Source organism: Glossina fuscipes, unplaced genomic scaffold (assembly GCF_014805625.2).
Source record: "Glossina fuscipes isolate IAEA_lab_2018 unplaced genomic scaffold, Yale_Gfus_2 3, whole genome shotgun sequence".
Classification (NCBI taxonomy): Eukaryota; Metazoa; Arthropoda; class Insecta; order Diptera; family Glossinidae; genus Glossina; species Glossina fuscipes.
In genome coordinates, this window is record NW_023998417.1 from 1,551,752 (window position 1) to 1,552,614 (window position 863).

An 863-nucleotide genomic window follows, 5' to 3' on the forward strand; every position below is an offset into this window, starting at 1 on the left:
GTGTGTGTGTGTGTGTGTGTGTGTGTGTGTGTGTCTGTTGTGTGTGTGTTATGTTTACGTACTTACACACATTACTAAACACATTCTCAACAATCAAGAAATTTGGTTTCTTCGCAACAACAACAAATGTGAAATTATCTTCAGAAATCCGGCAAGCGGAAAACGTAACAAAATTCGTTACAACATAATATGAAATGATATAAAAATTTGCACACAAAACTTGTATTATCTGCACGTACGTAAAACTTGTTAGAAAAATGAAAAAAAAAAACAAAAAACATTTTCTTTCTTTTCCTTTTTTGGAAACTTTCTGACAAACTACAACAATAACAAGCAAGCAAAAAAATTAAAAATCAAAACAAAACTTTTTTTGTACAAAGCAAAGAAAGAAAAAGAAAACAGAAAAAGAATCGAAGGAAGTACTGCACGTTGTCCGACAATATGCGTACACTTTGCTGTTGAGAACTATCGCTACACAGGATATAGATTTTCGTTAGTTTAATATATTGTTTCATGACTAAAGAATGTGTTTAGGAAGGAAAATATGATATAATCATAAAAGAGAGTAAAACCTACTTACCTCACTGCCCACACTACAATTCCCCAATTGAATGACGTGCGAATAACAAATGACATAAATTGTACATATATACTAACATACAATAGATCCGTCAAGACAATACCATCCATATATATTCTCTTAATTTGGCCTAACATTGTTTTTTAATTGAATCGTATCGTCGGTCCATATTGCCAACTCTTAAAAGCGCAAAATATAAAGGTAGAGATTTAGAAATTGAAATGAAGGGCGCGAAGCTTATAAGCGCCAACCATATACAAATTAGTTTGAAACCCTCAACCTC